The sequence below is a fragment of the Triplophysa dalaica genome, chromosome 25 (genome assembly GCF_015846415.1).
Source record: "Triplophysa dalaica isolate WHDGS20190420 chromosome 25, ASM1584641v1, whole genome shotgun sequence".
NCBI classification, from domain to species: Eukaryota; Metazoa; Chordata; class Actinopteri; order Cypriniformes; family Nemacheilidae; genus Triplophysa; species Triplophysa dalaica.
The window spans coordinates 10,546,972-10,570,257 of NC_079566.1; the positions used below are offsets into that span (position 1 = coordinate 10,546,972).

General features: G+C 35.8%; 2 pseudogenes; both read left to right on the forward strand.

Moving 5' to 3' along the window:
- Positions 1 to 10,389, forward strand: part of LOC130416058 (fibrocystin-L-like) — a 42,354-nt pseudogene extending 31,965 nt beyond the window's left edge.
- Positions 10,390 to 12,585: 2,196 nt separating this feature from the next.
- The window catches only part of LOC130415707 (fibrocystin-L-like), a 44,283-nt pseudogene continuing 33,582 nt past the window's right edge, over positions 12,586 to 23,286 (forward strand).

Consider the following 23,286-nt stretch of genomic DNA (forward strand, 5'->3'; position numbering starts at 1 on the left):
TAATGTAAACGCTGCTTAACACTATTTGTTTCCAAAAAGGCAACCTGAACTCCAAGGTTGTGCCGATGAGTAACCTGCTCGACCCAAGTCACTGTTCTCAAGTAGCAGATTGGAGTGTTGGAGTCCCTGGAGCTGTATGTGACAACACCACCAACTTCCATCGCTTGTTTTTCTACAATCCCTCATCATATTGGCTTTTGGCTAACAATGTGATTCTTACAAATTCATTTGGTAGGGTGAAATAATTGACTTTTAAGATGACTGAGATATAAGAAGATGTGTGTGGATTTGTCTCTCATCATACATGTATGAACCTCTCTTTAGGGTCATGTGTGCTTAACTACACAGATGGCTGGATGGCATTGGTGCCTACAGGCCAAACATATAACTGGGAGTTTGAGCATAGTTCTCACATCAGCAGCCTGTCATATTACGGAACAATCTACGGCTTTAAGGTGAAGTGTGCACATGACACACTACTTAAAATATGATTTAGATTCTCATATTTAAACCATATAACATGCTGGTGTTTTTTTGGAATATAAAATGTATTAAATAATCTATTATTTAAGCTTTTAACCAGCTTTTCATTGTGACCATGCATGTCAAGTTCCAAAAAGCAACACTTTAAAATTAGTCTGTGTTTTACATACTGCACAAAACATAAACCAAAGACGTAAATCCATACATAAAGGGTTATCCAGAAGCATGAAACACAGCACAAAGGCAAAACTCAAAACAGCAAATAGACATGAACAATAACCAGCAGGACAATGGCAAAAGCAGATACACAATATTCAAAATAAAAGACCTGTTGTATCATTTTGTATGTCTAATTCTGTACCTCTTTTCCACCCTGACAGCCAGAGAATTACATTATTCTGAATCACAACTTTACTCAAGCACCAGATGCGTTCCACATTATAGATTACAGAAACGGTTCGTCTAAGCCCCTGGACCCTTCTGTGAATGTAAATGGGGACTGGTATTTCAACCAGTCTACAAACAACGTCTACTACCTGGGTAATACTACTTACCACTTCATACAAAAATTTGCTTATGTTACTTTTCTTTTTAAACTCAAGTCAGTTGAAATCCGATACAAATGATTAATTTAGATGCCATGTCAATACTGGCCAACTGTGACTTAAATATTGGTTGTATTTTTTTCAAAGTGTCTGGAAGAGACCATGTTGCTAGCCGGAGAAGAAGAAACAGTGTGGACCGGCCTCTTATAGACAGAAATATACACTTCTTCTCACATCACTGTTACTATCCAAAGTGTATCCAACCAACACAGCCTCCATCCCGCCCAACTCCTCCACCTCGTCTAAATGTCACAGCAGATCTACCTGGTATACTTTTTCCATCATTCCCTTTAGCCACTTTGTCCACCCCCGGACCTATGGACCAGTAAGTTAACAACGCCCACTTGTTAACCCCTTTTATGTAATATTACAATATTTGTTACTATATTAAGATTTTTTTATTAAATATATAGTGGATGTACTCTCTGGTCAAATACGTTATTTTGGATGTCAAGCCCCGAAAACAACTTTGCTGCACCAAAAACAGACTCTGATGTGGTCATTCCAATAGGTAAGCAACTCGAATGGCGTTAAGACTGTCATAGATCTTTATAGACCTACTAAAAATGCTAGTTGAAAAATAAGCACTACAGCTACCATAAGGATGTACATTTATATTATGAGTTATGACAGAATTTATTATATTGAATAAGTAACGATGACCACAGTGTTTATTAAAAACCTGTAAAAAGGACATTTCTGAGAGAAATGATGGTGAATAGCTTTCCAGATTGGCCTACAAATTGATGGCACAACCTAAAGAGCTCATTTTAAACTATAATGCTAAACACATGTTAATATTAAAGTGGTCACAAAAGTGAAAGTCTCTCACTTTGTTTTAAAGGGACATGTGTGATTGTAGACGTTGTAATTCCTTCCCTGAACAAGCTGACAATATCTGGAGTTCTGGTGATTCCAGACACAAATAATGGCACCTCCAGTATCAGTGGTTCACAATTTAACAACGTTGTTCTGAATGTTACGTACATCTCCATTAAGGTAAGAAGCCAGATATTAATGTGTCCTAGCAGTTATTTCAAATGGAAAATCTTTCAAAGTGACAAATTAGATTACCAAAACATACAAATGGGGGATTAAAGGGATAGAATTTTTTTTATTCTGTCATGAATTACTCACTCTCTAGTTGTTACAAAACTGTATAAATGTATTTGTTCTGATGAACACATAGAAAGATATTTGGACAAATTCTTGTAACCTAACAGTTCTTGGACCACAATGACTACCATCGTAGGAAAAGTTACAATGGTAGTCAAGAGTGCCCCAGAACTATTTGATGTCCTACATTCTTCAACATATCTAACTGTGTGTTCAACAAAATATGATAATGAAATTTTCCTACTATGGTAGTCAATGGGGTCCAGGAACTGTTTGGTAATAAGCATTCTTTCAAATATCTTTCATCAGATTAAAGACATTTATACAGAACTTGAGGGTGAGTAAATGATGACAGAATTTTTTTTGTGTTTTACCTTTAACAACATTAAAGCTGCAATCCATAACTCTTTTGTTTAAAACTGAACCAAATTCAGTTATTAACATAAATCAGTGTTTGAAACAGTCGCCTTACTTCACCCTTATTCACATTTGTAAACATACAATAATGATTTATAATTTGAGCTGTCAATTATGATGTTTCCAATTTGTTTTGTGTGTTGTATTTGTGAGGTTATGAAATTTCTGCAATTAAACAAAAGAGGACTAGCTACAATGTCTGTTGTGTGCTGCGAGTACTGGAGCATGTATAGCTTGTCCGTACAACAGTTGCACAAATGCATACTTTTCATGTGGCGACATTTAATTTGGAAAGTTATAAACAATCGTCTAGTGTATGTCATGTAAACAGTTAATTTTATGATTTTGTGATTTAATTTAAAACATCAACGTTTTCATTTGGTCAGAAGAAAAGTGGTAAATAAATACTGTAAGTTGCACAAACAAATTTTTTGCATACTGGATATACCTTGTCCAATGTTGTGCTGCTTATTTGGCAATTTTGTTTTAATATATGTTTCACTGGAAAATAAATCGAGGCACTAATTGAAATTCTAAATAGGGTGGACATCTGATCGCTGGACAGTCTGATAAACCCTTCAGAGGTGAACTACAGATTATACTGAGAGGAAACTATCTCACACAGGATTGGGAGTTGCCTAGAATAAATCAAGGGTCTAAAGTGCTGGGTAAGAGCCCCATAAAGATATCACAGTTCTTGAAATTGTAATCACGTCCAATTTATAAATGTTGATGTTTATAGAAGCATTGCTGACTTTCAGGTGTGTTTGGATCTCTTGATCTGTATGGCATGCCACACAATGTGTATCACACTAAACTGGCTAGAACAGTCCAAGCAGGAAACAACACTCTCTTTCTTGAGGAAGCAGTTGACTGGAAGGTATGAAGCTCTTTAAACATGACTAAACAGAATTTAAGAGAGCCTTCATGGACAAGGGCTGTCGATTTAACATGTCAACTCTGTTGGATTTAAATGAATACCACCTTATACATTACATCAACGTGCTCTCCACATTAGCTTTTATTCAAAGATGTTTTTCTCTTTCTTAGCATAGAGAGTTAACACACTGTGTCAATGACTCTTTCACTTTCAGGTTGGGGATAAGATTCTTCTGTCCACCACTAGTTATGACCCATGGCAAACAGAAATCCACACCATAACTGCTGTCTCGGATTATGGTCACACACTGATTCTGGACCGGCCTGTAAAATACACACACATTGGTTAGTGCTTAGGACTGAAACTTACATTTTTATCTGAGTATATAATTTGAATTTTAAATTGTAAATGGAAATATATCGTCGTTGTGGTCAAACAGGACAAAGGTACAATGTGCCAAAATCTTCTAGAAGCTATCAGCTTGCAGGAAATGTGGGTCTTCTGAGCAGGAACATCAAGATCATTGGACAGGAATATCCAGAAATGAAAACACAGTCTTATGGAGCAAGAGTACTGGTGGGAACCTTCACAGAGGGAGGAATAACATACAGAGGTACAAAATTCTCACTAAAGATGAGAAGCTTTTTTTAACCATCTAACAATGAGTCAAAGAAGAAAAGAAATATTTGCTTTAAAAATATAGTACTAGTTTAAAATAACTCTGTTACAAAGATGTGACAACATTTTAATTGTACAGTGCAACTAAGTCTCTTCCTACGAAGTAATTAGGAAGCGTTCCTTTGGTTGCTCAAGTAACATTTATAAACAAACCCTGCGGTAACTGATGAGAGATGGATGACGTGAGCTCCGCTGCTGTCCTCCTATTGGCAGTTGCTTGCGAAAAGTCTTTGCATAAAGTTGAGCAATTCTTCATTGAAATGAGTGGAATCATCTTACTTTGTTGCTGACAGTCTGAACAGGTGTAAAGCTTATGTGTCATTGTCATGATGTTTGCATTATAGGAAAAGCCCAGATCAGAAATGTTGAGTTCTACCACACAGGACAGGAGGGATGGAACGACCCGTCAGACCCGCGCTACTCTCTAGCATTTTTGAACCTGGGAAATGTGAGATAACACAAAATCTTCATGAACGTGTGCTTTTCTGCACAACACATTCATTGCTGTGATATACTGCTTTAGGCCACTGAAACCATGGCTACAACTATTTTTTATAGGTGGTGGATGAGTCTTACATCAAGGGATGTGCTTTCCATGATGGCTTTTCTCCTGCTATTGGTGTGTTTGGAACAGATGGACTGAATATCGATGACAATGTGATCCATCACACTGTTGGAGAAGGTGTCGACTTAATGGCAATCTAAGTAACAAACAAATGTATTCTCTTCAAAATTATTCTGTTGTGATTTATTGCTTTTCTTTTTTGAAATTTCTTCTTAAGGAATAAGAATATGGGGTGATAACAGCGCTGTTCGGAGAAATCTGGTTACTCTGACACTGTGGCCAGGATCCTACAATGGTGCAGCGGAGACTTTTAACACTGAATGGAATGCTGCCATTGAGGTGAAAATTAAAAGACATATCCCGCTTCTATTCCATACTGAAAAATGACCATTGTCATGTATTATGGTATTCACACGATATAAATCATAAAATGAACTTGAATTAATGGTATAATGAGAAATAATGGTACTCCCTCCTCTCCCCCCAAAAATACACTGCAATGTCAATTGCAAAATGCAGAAGTTAACTACATACTTGAAATTATTGTTTATGTTTCAGGTTAATGAAGCAACCAAAGTGATTCTTCAAGGGAATATTGTTGCTGGTTATGAACGAGTGGGATTCAGAATAAATGGAGAACCTTGTCCAGGTATATAAGACTGGTATATTATTTGAAATAGAATAAATGTGCTACGATGAAGAGGTTCTTAGTTGTTTAAGTAGTTTTAAGTATGAAACTTACATACGTGTGCGATAAATGATCACCACATTTCAATAATGTCAAAAGAATCAGGTTCAGTGACACAATGGAGTGAGAATGAAGCACATGGCGGTCTCTATGGGGTCTACATGAATAAAGACGGACTTGCTGGTTGCTCTCAAATCCAGGGTTTCACCGTCTGGAAGAGTTTTGATTTTGGCATTTACATTCAAGTATGATAAACATCTTATTTTAACACCCTAAAATTCAATCAACTGATAAGTTAAAGTGTTGTTGTTTCATAGTTGTTGAATGGCTTATTATACAAATGCGTACAGTGTGAGCTTTATGTATTTTCTTTCAACATAAATGTTGTCCCCTTTTGATCACCAGGTCTCTATGAATGTGTTAATTTCTAATGTGACCCTGGTTGATAATGGAATGGGCATTATGCCTATTATTTACAGTCCTCCCTCCATCAGTCATGAATATCAGGACAAAACCGTCCATGTACAGGTGAGGATGGGTGGATTGGTTCAGTCAAAGTTTTTAGATGCTTTGTTAATTAAAACTAAAATACGCTACAATTTTCAAATCTTTTTGGATATGAATCTAGTCAGGACTCAGAAACATTACTGTTTAGTCAACACTTAACTCTTGAATGGCCTTTATACTTTATTCAGGAGTCTCTGATTGTGGGCAGTAGCCCCAATTTCAACTGTTTGGACACACTGGTAACAACTGAGACCTATGTTTCACTCAGTGCAAGCCACAGAGCACCACGACCCCCTAGAGGTACTGTTCACTAGTGAAACAGCAAAAACAATACATCATTGTTCTAATTTTTGGAACAAATTTGATATTTTAATATTCAAAATATATATGTATGCATTTGGTTGATCCAAAGTAACTTGTAGAACATTTAAGCTCAACATGTTGAAGTGTTTCATTGGAATCAAATGTCGGACCTTCTCATTACTAGGACCATGTTAAAACAGTTGAGCAATAGGAAAGCAACAGTACTATATTTTCAAATTAGAGGAACTGTTTTATGGCCTACATTCTCTTCCTTATGCAGGATTAAAATGTTTTTAGTCAACACCAGAATTAAGTAGTTTGAAAAATGTAGTTTTGATCAGTTATAATGGTAGAATTTACCATGCAGTTATGTAGGTCAATTCATGAAATGCATTTTATTAATGCATGCGTTTATTTTTATTGATGTGTGTTCCGTGTGCAACAGGTGGCAGGTCTGGTATTTGCTGGCCAACATTTGAATCTGAACACAACCAAGCGCCACAAATGTCTCACATCGGACTCGTGAGCTATAATGCCATAGCTGGTTTACTGACAGTCTCGGGTGTGACACATTCTTTACAAAAAAGAATTCATCATTGCCTACAATCCACTACAATTGACAGTTTTCTGTCTCTTGCTATCCACAGATACAACATTTGTTGGCTTCAAGAATGTGTGTTCCACTGAAAGAAACTACATGTTCATGACCAACCCAGGAAATGAGGACCTACAACATCCAATCAGTGTTGAGAGGATCACCAAGATAGACAGCACAGAAGAATCACTCGCATTCATTCATAACCCTGATCTGGGGTAAACTGTTCTGTCCTTTTCTTAACACAGTGTTGATGGGCAATTGTGACACTAAATATCTGCAACAAGTAGATTCTGATGTAAAAGTGATACATTTGTTCACACTGTAGTAAAGTGAACCCATCAGACTGTGTGGACATGGACTGTGATGCTAAGAAGAAGACCATGTTGAAGGATCTGGATGGAAGTTTTCTGGGTGCAGTGGGAGCAGTGGTGCCCTATTCAGAGTACGAGTGGAACGGGGATCCACGACATGGACTGGGCGATTACCGCATCCCTAAAGTCATGCTCACTGCTCTCAACGGCAGCCGCATACCTGTCAATCAAATAGCTCCTAATAAAGGTACATGCAATCTTGTTTTTTCCACAAACAACATCAATATATTATGAAACTGAAAGTGTTAAATTTTCATCATAACCATGATTTGGTGTTATGGGCATTTTCATTGCTACAGTAATATTTTTCTCTCTTGCGCTTAACATGCGATTATGATGCTTTATGTGTAAAGGTGTGATCAGAGACTCTTGTACTTACATGAGCACCTGGCAGAGCTACAAGTGCTTTGGACTGAATTATCAGATGCTGGTCATTGAAAGTCTAGACTCAGATACAGAGACAAGACGTCTTTCACCTGTGGCCATCCTGGGGGACACATATGTAGATCTGCTAAATGGTATGAAATGATATTTCAAGACACAGTCAAATAAATGATCTACTCTAGGGTTTCATAGAAGCTGATAAGCTGTCATGGGTAATATAAAAATTTTTCATTTTAAAGTTACTGTGGACGTTTTTATTACAGGTCCACAAGACCACAGCTGGTGCACAGGCTACACCTGTAGGAGAAGAGTCTCTCTCTTTCATGCCATTGTGGCCACCAATAAATCCTTTGACATCTTTTTCACCAGCACAACACCACAGAAGATGAGACTTATGATGCTCAACGCTAAACCAACAGAGGTTAGTCTGATACATAAGACAGTACAGAAATCTTTGTAGCCAACCATACATTCATTTTCCATATATATTTGTTTATAATATTTTAGCATTATCCAGGACCATCTCACTCAACACTAAACTTCTTTTCTCTACAGGCTGTTAGGGCTGGTGTATTTTACTCAAGCTCTCAGCGGTTAGACGTCTATGTAAACAACAATTTTGTTGCTCCAACTAACGCTCAGTGGAATGCAGGCAATACTGAATACACAGCACTTGAGCCCACATATCCAGGTAGAGTACAGTAGAGTCATGTTGAATAATACAGCTTCCCCTTCAGTTTCTTATTGTAATTATTTTTGATTCCTCTCTGTTCTCTTTAGGTCAATATCTTCCAAGTTTTAACTCTGATCACGGCTCAAACTTCTTTGATCCAGACTACAAAATGTTGTACATACTTCTTCGTGGCTCAGAGGCGCTCCAGATCCGCACCTCGCCGCTTCTTGTTGTGGCCTTTAACCTCCCGGCCATGACTGAAGCAGAGTTCATCGGAGCTAATCTGATCAGAAATCTGGCTGCATTCCTCAAAGTACCACAGAACATGATTCGAATCACCAAGATCATCCGTGCAGGCACCGGGGCACGAAGACAGCGCTCAACTGGACTGACGGTCGAGGTTGAGATCAGCCAGCCACCTGCCCAGACATCCAGCACCAACAGTACCGCTGGTAGGGACAAACAGTAAATGTTAATTGAACTGTACGAACATTTTACACTGCTTGAAATGAATGATGAATGGATGATTCTATTCTGAATGTGTGCAGAAGAAGAACAGCAGTTCTCGGCTCTGAAGAACATTGCTGATGAACTGGGACGCGCCGCCATCTCAGGGAATCTGAGTCAGTCCATCGGCTTCAATGTGTCGTCACTGGAGATGATCCCTCCTCCGCCCTCTTCCAGTGACCCATCCTGGAGTCAAGTATGAATTTAGTCAGCTCATTGATTACATTCTCACTGAAGCTGAATTTCACATCTTAAAGTGTCAAGTTTAAGTTGTGCATGTATTTTAGTTATTTGACTTGTAACCGTTTCTCAGGTGGCCACTCGGGAGGTGACCAGCAGGTCAGACCAGCAGATGGAGTCGGTCAGTACGGTGTCTTCTCTGGTAATTGTGGATCAGCCGGTGGCTGCGTTGTATCCTGGACCCCTCAGCGTGCAGCCCAGCATCAAGGCTGTGGATTCAGAGGTGAAACAGGACTTATGCCAATGAAATTCATTCCTCTGGATCATTTTGTAAAGCATTTTTGACAGAGCTATTGTACAGGCACATGAACTAGGACGATAGATTCTGCAGAGGTTTTCAAACAAATGTGAAGTAGATTTTTGGATACTACCTCTTGTTTTTATTAATGAAAATGATCGCTGTGTGTTTGTGTATTTTTAGGGTACCTGTGTGTCTGTGGGTGTGACGAGTCTAACAATCTCAGCTGTGCTCAAAGATGCGAATGGGAATCTAGTACAGGGACTTTCTGGAAACACCACCATCCTGTTCAGTAGCTGCTGGGCAAATTACACCGACCTCGCCATCATAACCAGCGGTGAGTCATCTCAATTTTACAAACTGGTTAAAAGACATAAAAGGCGTTTAGGGAAATCACACACCACCTACATTTCCAATATTTGAATAATAAATTATCAAATATGTAACTGATCCTTAAAAAATTCACCATCCAATAACTTTACTCACTAAAGCCAATTCTTGCATGCATTTGTGTTCATTTTGTGTTCTGTGTAACCATCACATATTTTTCTCTCTCTATCTTTTCTACAGGTCGGAACATGACATTAGTATTTACTCTGAATACATGGAATACGCAGTCTAGATCCTTTACAGTCAGAGCGGTTTCATCTTCTACATCAAAGACTCCAGAACATACAGGACATGCAACTGTGATTTCCACAAAACGTCCAGTTACAACTCCCGCGAAACGTCCAGTTACTCTATCTGGCTCCAGTTCATCTATCTTTTCACCATCTGTGTGTCTGCTCATACTGTTAACTGGTCTTCTCCTCCTTTTCAGAAAAACTTAGGAACAACTCAAACCAATGTAGAAAATACAATGTGCTTTCTCGGTTAATTCCCAAAATGAAAACAGTATGGATTTCTTGCTGTTTTCTTTTAATCATGTGCACTGCATAATCACTTGTAACTAAAGATTTTCACTACACAGTTCATGATAATGATATTTTTGCAATATGTAATAAAAACATTATTTTGTGATTTCTCTTTTTAGAGAGTTTGTGATAATTCTTCAACATTTAAACAAGTGCTGAATTATTTACAATATTATCAAAATTATGTTTACAATGAACACAATATTGATAATCCCTCAAATATATTTTACTTCTGTTCTAACCAATTTCAACTGTAAGGCTATATTCTAACATGAAAAGTGAAAATATACATTTCACTACGTATGTACATGCTTTCTAATATTCCAAATAAAATTTCTAGCATACATGTGCTGTTTGTTATTCCTGATAATAATTCCGCATTTTTTTATATATTTTTTTCAATTTTACATATACATCACTGCTGTGAAGATTAACAGCTGAACTCTGTCAGGCGTTGTTATAATGGACCGCCACAAGAGGGCAGTGAAGTCCGATTCTCAATGAAGTCAGGAAAAGGTCATTCAAAAAATGATATTACAAACATGCATATTTCAAAGTATAATCCTTAAAGGAATAGTTCCGTCAAAAATATTGTCACCATTTGCTCACTCTCCAGTTGTTACAAACCTGTATACATGTCTTTGTTGCGCTGAACACAAATGAAGATATTTTGCAACTAAGCTAACAACGGTCATGTACCTTTATTCATTGAAATGTTTATAATGTGTGGTCCAAATCTGGTTTCTGTATAAAACAGGTGATTTGCTCATAATCTAGTGTTACATTTTTTTCTGGCCCAGTTCGGCCTGTGATTCAGATCAAATTTTTTATTGGCATCGACACAAAAAGTAACAAACACATAAATAATACATACATTCATTGTCATTAACCTGTGTTACCTTATAAAGAAAGTTATGACATTTTATTTTGCCTCTTGTTGCCTCTGTAATTAAGTATGATATATCGAGGCTTTAAAACAGCCCCCATATCTTTTTCCTCACTGTTCTATCAGGCAGTGTGACTTCTGAGGCAGCTCCAGAAAAAATGCAGACAGGCTTTTTCAAGTCTAACTGATGCAACAAACGGTAACATTCAATTCACATTCACATTGATCCAAAAACAGTGGTTTCACTGATCTAACAAACATCCACATAAGACTGCTACCGCCTATACAAACACTTTCAGAAGTCACTCACCAGACAGGATTTAAACTTTGTCAGTTAATGATCTTTAATTTTGCTTTGAAGACGAAATAGGCATTAAGCACAATGTTCTCTAACACACACATATGCCTGCTTTGGACATGCACAGGGTTGTGGTAAATCACAAGCAGTGAAAAGTGAAAGTGAAAGTAACCTTTAAGTCAGATATGGTGACCCATACCCGAAATATGACCTCTGCATTTAACCCATCCAGAGAGTAGTAAACACACGCACAGCAAGCTCAAGGGCACCTCAGTCGTTACCTGCCGGCCCTGAAAATCGAACCGGCAACCGTCTGGTCACAAGTCTGACTCTCTAAACATTAGCCCACAACTGCTCCAGGGAAGGATTCATCTATCTGCCTTACAAAAATCTATCTATAGGGTGTGTTACCCAAAAGCATTTTAGCTATGTCATGAATTCCATTTAACTCTGTCGGTAACAACGACACCCATCGTTGATTTTTTTAAGGCAGCATATGTTTCTGAGATAAAAGGTATCAATGCAACTCATCATAGCTAAAATGGAAAGAGAAAAGCCATTGTGTTATAATGAATGTCAATGGAGGAGAGGTTCACTATACTGAATAAAGTGCTTTTGTTATTTAATGAATCGACAGCCTGTCCACTAATCTTCAACATAATGAAATAACTTTTGCAGGGAACTGTATGTAGGTTTTACGTAAACAAACAATCAGCAGGTTGTAATTGCAGAATAGATCCAAATATTGTGTTCAGAACGAAGTGAAAAGGATGTTCTTGTATCACACTGAACGGGTTTATTTTGTGGTATATTTTCTTTCTTTGGCTTGCAGGTTTAAGACCACTGTTATGTAATGACCATGGATGATTATGAATATAATATTAAGAGCTGACTGAGACGCAATGTTTTACGTGTAGTCTTAAACATGTTGTCTAAACATTTGTGAAATTTCTATATGTAGTATCATATAAATAAGACGGAATATAACTTAATATTACTGAATAAATTAGGAGACATCAACATGTTTTTTTCAAGATCAATAACTGCATGAAGGACACTAGAATGATTTGTCTTTGTGGAAACTGGTAAGATTCTGTATATGTGTGTAGATTGACAACAATGATTGGCACACGGATTAAAAAAGAAAGAAAAACTGGTCCTGCTTCCAACCTGAGGGCAGGTACTATATAAGAAGGAGACCTGTTAGGATTGTTAGTGTATTGTATTGTAGAGAGTTTACTGAGAGAGCTTAACAGGTATGTGGATCTCAATGATGATAAATGGAAACTTTGAAGAACTGCAATTCATTTCTTATAGCTCTTTGATTTGCATTTGTAAAAGGCTACATCTAATCTCTTATATTAATGAATATGTAGGCTACATCAGGCTATATTCTGAGCAGTTATTAGTTAATCTAAATACCACAAATAGCCTACTGTATTTTCTAAACTGGCACATAAAAAATATTTTGAACACAGGTATCTTGGTGTAGAAGTGATAACTGCAGGTGGTATTTGAGGTGCACCTGAGACTATCAGAAAAGATGGGGCATGTGTGCCAGCAGTTCCATGTGACGCTTGCTGCTGTTTGTATGTTGCTGTGGAGCTCCGCAGGTAAGCGCTCTCTGTATTTTACTTTATTCTTATCGGCTCAAACTTACTAGCCGTTCATACAAGATCTCATTCTGAGCATCTGAAAGCTTCAGTGTTCGGCTTGGGAGGTCACAGATATACCATAAGCATGAAGGTGCCTCGCAAAAGGCATAAAATAATGAACTTGGGGGTCCCCTTGTTTTTCATTAAAACTAGACTATTAAAAACCTTAAGTAATTTGTTATGTCCAAATTTCATAAGATGATATTTAAAAAGACAGTTTTATCTGAAAAATAATGCATACTCAAGTGCACTATGATAACACATGTTGTTTTATATTCCGCCAAATGAAATTTAACATAGCCTACAGTATTTATAAATTGAAGTTGCCCTTGATGAATGCATTACCGAATCTAGCCTATAATAAAACTAAAACGGACAATAATTATGTCAAATATGTCAAATATTTCATTCAAATAGAATAGTTCTATAAAAGGGGGAAACCACATTTCCTATACGCATATGCAGTCTTAAATAATAGTAAATAATTGTATTTTTGTAAATATATTAATTCAATGACTACTGCTATGTAATTATTTTCATTGATTAAACTGTCTAAAACATAATACTGAGTGTAAAATATGTATTTTATGTATGAGTGCATATTTTGAGTTGTGGTGCAAAATATGAAAATGAAAATATGAAAGGCAGCGAAAATATTTGAAAACTTTTGCATTCCCCAAAGAATATTTTGCCAACTCAGAAAACTTTGGCATTCCAAAGAGATTATTTTACTCTCATTTGCAAACATAAGACCCGACTGTGACGAGTAAGATACCCTTCTGCTTTCGCCCAGAAGAAAGACAAGCTTTTTCTTCTTCTGCATTTGTTCATATGATTATTTCCATATGTTTGATCAACAGGAGAATAATCAAGTTAAAAACGCTTGTGACTGGCTGGTTTGGCAGCTCTGAACAGACACTATGACACTGACACTTCCCCTTCTGCTGTTGCGCTCAGAAACATGTTTTTGTTTCGGCAATTGTTAATATGGATCTATTTTTAAACTGATTATTAACCATTTTAGGACATTTATTGAGTGTAATGTCAAATGACTGTAATCCAAACTATCATCTGATTGATGTCTGCTTGCACTAGAGCATATTGTTTTAATTCTACAAATGAGACAGATTTAAATCACCTTTCATTCAGGTGCGCAGTTGATACACAGGATAAACCCCTATGTTGGCAGCGTCAATGGAGGAACGAGACTGACAATAGAGGGTGAAGGTATTAAAGAACAATTTGCTAAAATTTAAATGAACAGTTAATATTTTGTCAACGAAAGTCATTTTTGGATCAAACATTTTTAAAATGCATTTGGAATATGTTGATTTAGTTGTAAATAGTGGTAGTAGAAAAAAGAGGTGTCCTTTATGAGACTCTCTTTAATAGGCCGTCCTGTTGCTTTGGTTCATTTTTCCTCAGGTTTTGCCAGTCAGCTCAGCTTAAATGCTAATGAACCAAACATTGGCAACAGTGTGACACTGGTCTCTCAGACAAGATCTATTCCCTGCGATGTCGAAACAGTCTCCTGTCACTCCAAACAGATCACGTGTTATACAAGGCAAGAAATTACTCAATTCAAAATATGTTTGTTTTCACTTTATAGTAAATATATGTAGACAAAACAGTACACTATTCGGTGCAGTACCTTGATTCCGGAGTCACACTACGAAGTTCAGTATACAGTTAGCAATGTATCCCAAATTTCAGGTTTTTCTTCTTTTTATATCTTATTTTTTATTAATTAGAACTTTGCATTAATTAGAAATGCTAAATGCATAAATGAGACATTTGAAGTCTATGAAAAAGCTCAACTGTGTATTGTCATTATGTTTCTCAAACAAGTCAATGAATTGTCTTATTCAGACCTCTGCCAGAAGGTGACTATAGCATACATGTCAGTGTGGATGGGGTGCCTATTCCTGCAAGTCAAGTGTGTAATGGATACTGGTGGTGGGGGTGGTACAACAACTGCAGGTTCCAGGTAAATGAGAAAGACTTCAGTAAAATGTTTACGATCCAAAATACTACTAAAACATTTCAACATACAAATGCTGTGCTTTTTCAGACTAGAATGTACTATACACCGACCATAGAGAGTATTAGCCCACTGTCAGGTCTTCCAGGTAAGATTCTTATTTAAGATAGTTTGTTTTAGCTATAACTTTATCATCCATTATTTATCCTATATAGTTTAAAGTGAAATGATAAAAATAACTTTCTTATATTATCAATGTATAGGGACTGTGGTTACAATGAGAGGAAGTATTTTTACTGATGTGTATGGAAGCAATGTCGACAGAAGTTCCAATGGTCGTCGATTTGTGAGGTCTGTAAAGGTTTTATCCACAATAAATAAAAATAAATGAATTTAACTAATGATATTAAATTAAATGTTGTGAGTGATCTTTGTAATAATACGTAGGTCTGATTCCTCTTTTTTGATTTGTATTCTCAGGGCATACATGAGCGGCATGCCTTGTGAACTGCTGAAACCTAATTCAGATGAAATGTAAGCAAATGTAAATGTAGCAATGACAATGCTAACATTTACTGTAAATTGAATAATTTGCCTTTTATTTCCAGGTACGGCCTGAAATTAGTGAACAGTCAATGGGGATACATGAGTTGCAAAATGACAGGAACTTATGTTGGTGAGAGATTTTCATTATTCAATTAAAATATTTAGTATAAAGTAATTTACATTTTTGTTGAATAATCTGTTGTTATCCATGTCATCAGGTCATCACAACCTCAGTTACATTCTGGATGGTGAATATGGGAGGTCAGAGAAGTTTGATACTTTAGACTAAATTTACAGTCAGGTTTTCATCTCATCAATGATGGTAAAAGTCTTGACAAAACACATTTTCTTTAGGAGTCTGCCAGACCTTGGGGTTTTGAGAGTCTCAGCCTTAAACAAGCTTGCCATGTTCCAGACATACGCCGGTGTGGAACAACATCTATTTAAATGAATAGAAAATGTAATTTTGTGGAAAATTTTATTTTCTCAAGATTTTTGCCTGATTTATGTGTCTCTCTTTTAGAGGTGACAGGAGTTTCTCCTTCTGAGGGCAGCATGTTGGGCGGCACTTTACTCACTATTCAGGGACACTACTTTGATGAGACCGACCGGCCAGCTGTGGTTTTAGTCGGAGGTAAACTTGATGTTCTGTCAGCTGTCAATGTTTATGCAGTGGTCTAAAATCCACAATGGAAATCTGGGGTTCAATATCTAACCTGAACCTAGAAATAAACTATGTTTGAAATTTAGGACACTGTGACATAAAATTAAATTGAAATATTGACGGTTCGGAACTATATCTTTGTTAGGATTCAAATAAGCAAAATTATGAATAGACAATGTCATCAAGTCATCAGTTTTTGGAACTGAAAAAGTTATCCAGGCAAGCTCAAGTGCATGCTAAAACAAACAGTGGCATGCCAAATAATGAGACTTTCAAGTAAATTTTTACAAGTAAAATATTAATTCAAATTATGCTGATGATAAAATATTTAATGGAATTTTAACAGCAGAGTGGACCAATATCTTTGTTGAAAGGACCACAAATATGTGATGCAATTTTTATATTTTTTGGTTTCTAATCTTTAGGTCACGAGTGTCAGATTCGAAACATATCAGATGAGAATATAATCTGCATAACTCCTGGTTATGAAAGAACCAACATGACAGTGTTTCCAGGTGAGAAATGAAATCTGGGGCTGAGTCGGTCAGATATCTCTCTATTGTTTAATGCCACACTCCAATATTTGCTTTTTGTTGCTGACTTATTAAAAATGATTTAATTCAAGTAATTGTGACAGTGATAACTGCCCCTGACATCCAAATGATGCTAAATCCAATAATGCAAAAATGCTGCAGCAAAATATCTGCAGTTTATATTTCCTAACACATAAACTAATCCTAAGGAAATAAAAAATAAATATTACACATAATATTGACCAAATGATATGAGTCACATTATTTGAGCCAAATATTAACTGATGCATGATGATGATCATTTAAAAAAATATACAAACTTTAAATGTGGCTTCTGTTATCCCGTAGCATTGTCAGACTTCTTCACTGAATTTGACCTTTGACTCAAATGTTAACTGCATCTCACTTTAACAATACTGTATGTTAACCGGTGTACTATACTCAGAGCTGGGTAGATTACTCATGAATTGTAATCAGTAACTGATTAATAATTACATGACAAAATTGTAGTCAGTAATATAATAACTAAATACACATTTATGGTAGAGTAATCTGACTACTTTTGGATTACTCTTTTGACATAATCTTATTTAATGTCAAATATATTAAAGGAGGATATTTTTGACAGATAAAGAGAGGAAAATATATATTCCATTCTTAAATACCAACAACAACCTCAACACCTTTTTAAAGTACAGTACAAGGACAAAATACTACCAACACTGATGTAATTTGCTGTTATTGTTTCCTGATAGTAACACTGAATAGTATGCCCATGAGATTCCTTAAAAATGAAAAGGACTCTATTGAGTACTTCAGAGATGATGTATTTTTGTAGGCAAACCCCAGAAGCGAGTTAGTATTTTAGGACTTCCGGTTAGCTTTTTACATCTGCTGGTTGTATTTCGGCTTCAAAAGTAACAAATAAGGTGTTAATTTTTAAAGATTATCGTGATAGACAAAATGTGTAAACATCATAAACCTTTTTTAATCACAGAGGTTATTTTTTGCAAACTTCCGAAAGTCTATGGGAAAAATGCAAAGCCTTTCGGCCGAGGGAACCAGTACTGCTTTTACTTTCGGATTAGCCTTCCAAAAAAATTTAATCTCTGAGGTACTAGATTAGGGGTGTGACAAGATCTAGTGCCACAAGATCTCATGAGATTAAAATGTGTCAAGATTTCTCCTTGAAAGTCCCAGGCGAATAAGGTGTAAAGTTAAAGGGATAGTTCACCGAAAAATTAAAATTCTGTCATAATTTTCTCACCTGCAAATTGTTCCAAACCTGTATACATTTATTTGTTCTGCCGAACACAAATGAAGATATTTAGAAGAATGACAGTATCCAAACAGATATTATATCCCATTGACTCCCATAATATTTATTTTCCCTATATGGCAGTAAATGTGATATGAACTGTTTGGTTGCTGACGTTCTTCCAAATATCTTCCTTTGTGTTTAGCAGAACAAAGACATTTAAACAGGTTTGGAACAACCTGAGGATGAGTAAATCATAACAGAATTTTCATTTCTGGGTGAAATACACTCTTAAAAATTAAGTTACTTCAAAAGGTTCTTTGATGCCATAGAACTATTTTAGTTAAAATGGATCCTAAGAAGTGGATTGTCCCATTTTCAGTGTTAAGACTACTCTTGCTGGCTGACAATGAGCATATATAACATACAGTCACTCTTCTATGTAAAATATATTTTACACACATTTCAATGCACTATCTTGGGTATATAAACATTTTAAATGCAATTCCTACAAACCTATTAAACAAAATAATTTGCTAAAAAATACTGGTTGTATAAATTTTTTGTAAAACTGTTTGCAGGCAGTAGAGGATTACGAATGGAGATGTGGAATGACACTTATACAAGCAATCTAGAGGATGTTCTGACCTATAATGCCAGCAGGTCAGGTTATTCTGTACAGTGGCTGGATTCCCTGTCCTATGTGTGGCCCGCTGGAGTCAATAACTTTGTGGCTCGATTGAGTGGTTTCATTGTTCCGACAGAGACAGACAACTACTACTTCATTAACAATGGATACAGTTCTAACCTAGCGTATTTCAGCAAGACAGGTGTTCCCAAGGATAAAGTATGTGAATCACAGTAAAATAAATAGTTTTATAATTTAATTTATAGTAGTAAACAAATGAAATGAATTGTAACATTATAAGGATATTAAATTCTTCAACCTTTATCCCTTGTCCAGGTTAGAATTGAATTCCACAGACGAGAGGTCGTGCGCTTAGAGAAAGGAAAACCGTAAGTGAAGATTCAATTCATTAGTATTAAGATATCTATAAAACTAAAAAAATAAAGTAAAATTCAATCTGGCTATTATTTAGCCATTTCACGTGACTATGTGTGATATTGCATTTACTGTATATAACAGTTTGGCGCACAAAACAAAGCGGATTCAAGGCCGAGCATGACAGTTGAACGGGACTTTACTCATTTTAAACAAATGTAGAATTATTAACGCAGGAATGTGCTGCTTCAGTGAAGTTATTACTGTAAATCAGTGAGGTTAGTAGTGAGAAATAATAAGACAGGAGGTGTTTGTGTGAATGAAACAGAGAGAGACTGTAAGGGGCTATTCACACAGAACACGTTTTTTGATGCCACTGCCTTACTTTTCCATTGTTTTTGCAAGTGTTGCAAGCTTTTGTTTAAAGTAGTAAGTTGACATGCCAGTTTATCAAAAGCGTGTCTTGACTGTTGAATGGGAATGCATTTTAGTTTCAGTTTTATCGGTCTGACTTGGCCAAGTAGAGAAATAATACAAATGTGGAAATGGTTCATGTGGTGATACTGGTGGAATAGGCTCAGGGCTGGAAAGGCTCTCAGTCTCAGATTCGAGAAACAGAACTAACGCTTGTAAACAGTTTCATCGGACGCGCCTCGGGACTGCAGTTAACTTCCAGTTTTTGCTTGGCTAGTGTCTAATAATTTAACTATTATACTTTATTTAATTTATGTTAATAATAAATCGTATTATAATCGTATTGTATAAGCAATGTATTAAATAAGCAATTTGATAAATTTTGTTGTATGTTCATTTTATTAAATAAACAATTTGTTTCGTGGGGTTTTGACGTATTAAAAGTTTAATCAAGTAACGGTTCTTCTTGGTTTCTTTTGCTTGATATCAGAAATAATGTACTCTATGTAATAACGTAAGTTAAAAACAGTACAGACACGTGCATGCGCAGAAACATTTGTCTATCTTGTCACTTTGAAACCGTCTATATTGTTTGTAACAATGTCATCCTTAATTTCAAATGGTGCTCTGCTGTTTTCAATGTGCTGCAGGTACTACATTGAAGTTGTAGTTCAGGGACATTATTATTACTATCAAGCTTCAGTCGATGTGGGCTTTTTCAAAGACATCAGCCCTTTCACTGCCCAGCAGACAACAGAAGCTGTTCAAGAGAAACAGAAGATAATCGCCAGCTATGATGTTCTTCATGAGAAACAGGTGAGACTAATATTTTAAGTGTAGTTCCCAGAAGAAGTTAGTGGTGTTTAGAAATTTCAAACTGACTCAGCAACTGCAAAAACTGTAAAGGAAAGTCTCAACTGTCCCCATGTGTTTTTTTATTCTCTGCTTTTATAGGTGATTAGTTTTAAGGGATGGACACCTGTAAGTGCTGTCCAAGATGTGCAGACTTTGAGAATCAGCAGTGAGTGTTTTTCCATGGGTTTCTGTGACAACACATTCTACTTTCTGGCATATGGAGACCATAGAACAGGTACATTTCTGTACCTCACATACTTCTGACACTTTAGATTACAACAGCTTTTGATAAACAGTATTTATAGCGTAAATAATTGTAACAATTAGGTATTTTTTACTGTAAGCAGTGTTGGGTAAGTAACTCTGAAAAATAATTAATTACTAGTTACTCATTACATATTCTATAGTGTAATTAGATTATTGTCCAAATTACTCTTTCCAAAAAGTATTTAGTTACTCATTACTAATTACTTTCTATATCCTACATCAACCTTGATAAGTTAATATAATATTATTAACTGACCAAAGTATTACATATGTGAGAATTATACATTAAAGCACAGATTTTAAAGTAAGACTTTGAATTTTGATGTCAATTACACTATTGCACACGCATATATTTCATAAAGTATTTAGTTTAATTACATCAAAAGTAACTGTAATTAAATTACAGAAAACATATTAGTAGTCCCTTACTTTACTTTTTCAAGGGAAAAGTAATTAAATTACAGTAACTAATTAATTAGTAACTAGTTACACCCAACACTGAGTGGAAGTATTTTACAATTTAGGGGAACCTGTTTTAAAATTACGTGGTATGTATGAAAATATTTGTGTGTGTAGAATATTTGATTACTGTTGTTTAAAATAGCAGGAATAACCCATAATTAACAGGAATTATTTTTGACCAAAAATCCTAAAATCAATAAAACAAAAGTAAATCTTAAAATTTAAACTGTTACATTTTTCTTTCCTGTAGCTCAGTGGTAAGAGCATTGCGTTAACAACGCAAGGTTGTGGGTTCGATCCCAGGGATTGTAAATACCTATGTAAAATGTATAGGATAAAGAAATGTAAGTTGCTTTGGATAAAAGCATCTGCCAAATGCCTAAATATAAATGTACATTTGCAGTAGCTTATATCCATAGGGACATTGTTAATATAATTATGTAGTTTTTGTTCACGCTAACTTTCTCCTAAAAGATTGTTGTCTTGCACACTGTAGGCCATGCATACCATGTAATATTAAAATGGGTACACCTTAGTTTTAAAATTCTTACAGATTTTTCTGACTCTTACCTTTTAGTCCCCATACTTTGCAAATTGTTCCCCTTTACCTACATAAATTTACTGTAGAGGTATATTATTGTCGCAAGTAATTACGCTGTAAATACTGTTTAATTTTGCGGTAAATTGCTGGCTCTAATCTAAAGCGTTACCCAAATGTTTTGTTACTGTAATGGTGTATTTTCATGCTTATCTTTGTTAGTTTATTTTAAATGTTTGCACTCACCTTCTCATACCATTATGTTTGTTAATTTGCTGTTGTACTATTTCTTGATATTATTTTACATGTGACAGGACCGATTCCAGTCAGTGCATCAGCGTTGGAGTTGCAGAACGCTCTGAATGAGTTGAGGGGAATACAGCCAGACACAGTTACAGTCACAAAAGAGGAACTGAGCACAGAAGCACTTTACAATGTGACATTTAACTCAAACAGAGGTGACTAAAACGATCACTAAATTGTCAACTCTAAATAAAGAGCATATGAGAGGCCTCATTGGCTTGTTAAATCTTCTATTTGTTTTTATCTCAGGTGACTTTGAGGATCTTAAATATTTGACCATGGGGTCAGATGTATACATCACAGTTACTGAAATAGTAAAAGGGAAGGCCAGTCTGGAGACTTTCACACTGCTGTGGGATGGAGTTTCATCACCTCCTTTGACATTTGATGCATCTGAGTCTGAGGTTTTTGATTTTGTATTTGTGTTTATACATACAATCTGAATAAGGGCTATAGGCAAAACATTGTTATATTCTTTTTACACGTCTTATGACACTTTTGTTTTGTGATTAAAGGTGGTGGATGCAATTTATGTGATGCTCTCAGCTAAATGTCCTGCACAGATTCCAACCACTGAGAACACAAATGTCAAATACTTCAGAGATTATGAAGATGGTAGAGCAGTAAGTACAGCTTGTATTGTAATGCAATGTAATGCCATTTACTGTTTTGGAAATAAAGCTGCACACACAATGCTTGAAATTAAAAAGTTCTGTCATAATAAATATTTATAAAAGTGGTGATTAATAATTTACATACACTTTGCAGAATTTGAAAAATGATCCCTAGCCTAGAGTCTTTAATTTTCAGCAAATATGCATATTTAACCCTTGTCCAGCAGTAACTGTGTGATGTTGAGATCCATCTTTTGACACTTAGCAGAATCAAGAGAATCATACAGAACTATTACAAAAGATACACACACTCCCTGATGCTCAAGAAGTCAACACAATACATTAATAGTCCGCTGTATGTAAACAGGTTAGGTGATTGATTGGACAGGGTGACCAGTGTAAATTGATAAATTATAATAATTTTGTTTAAAAATATTATTTTCTCATTTAGAATTGCCCTTCAAAAGCTATTCGATTATATACATATATGTAGTTTACAAGAAAAAAAATTCATATCATTTCAAGATTTAACACCCACCTGAATTAATGTACAGTATGGCGTTGACTTCTTGAGAATCAGGGAATGTTTGAATGTTTTGCAATAATTGAATATGAGCTTGTCTTTACTGACTAGTTCAGTGCGGTAACAAATTATAATCAAACTTTATTTTTTATTCCTCAAATTTTTCTTTAAGGTCTACATGTTTGTTAAACTCCCAGTGAAATTAAAAACTTCCGTCCTCTGACATTCCATCTTAAATGACGTATGTAAGACGGCTTTGCCGGGACGTTTGTTAACTCCTCCCCATCAACTGTCAGTCTGCTGTCAGTTCCATTTCAAA